Source organism: Portunus trituberculatus, chromosome 47 (assembly GCF_017591435.1).
Source record: "Portunus trituberculatus isolate SZX2019 chromosome 47, ASM1759143v1, whole genome shotgun sequence".
In the NCBI taxonomy this organism is placed as follows: domain Eukaryota; kingdom Metazoa; phylum Arthropoda; class Malacostraca; order Decapoda; family Portunidae; genus Portunus; species Portunus trituberculatus.
The window spans coordinates 833,027-833,261 of NC_059301.1; positions in this window are offsets into that span (position 1 = coordinate 833,027).

Sequence of the window (235 nt, forward strand, 5' to 3'; positions counted from 1 at the left end):
CCCACGCTACTCACGGACCCTCATCAACTTATCCCTGTGCCACCCCCGTCCTGAATGCTGTCCTGGTCTCTGCCGCTGAGAGAGTAAGTGAGTTACAGTTGCAGCGTAGGAAGCTGAAGTAAGGACCTTAGGTGCCCTGCCTTGCCCAGTAGTTGCGGATGTGGGTGGCCCTGCTGTGTTGTGTGAGCGGTGGTTATATATATATATATATATATATATATATATATATATATAT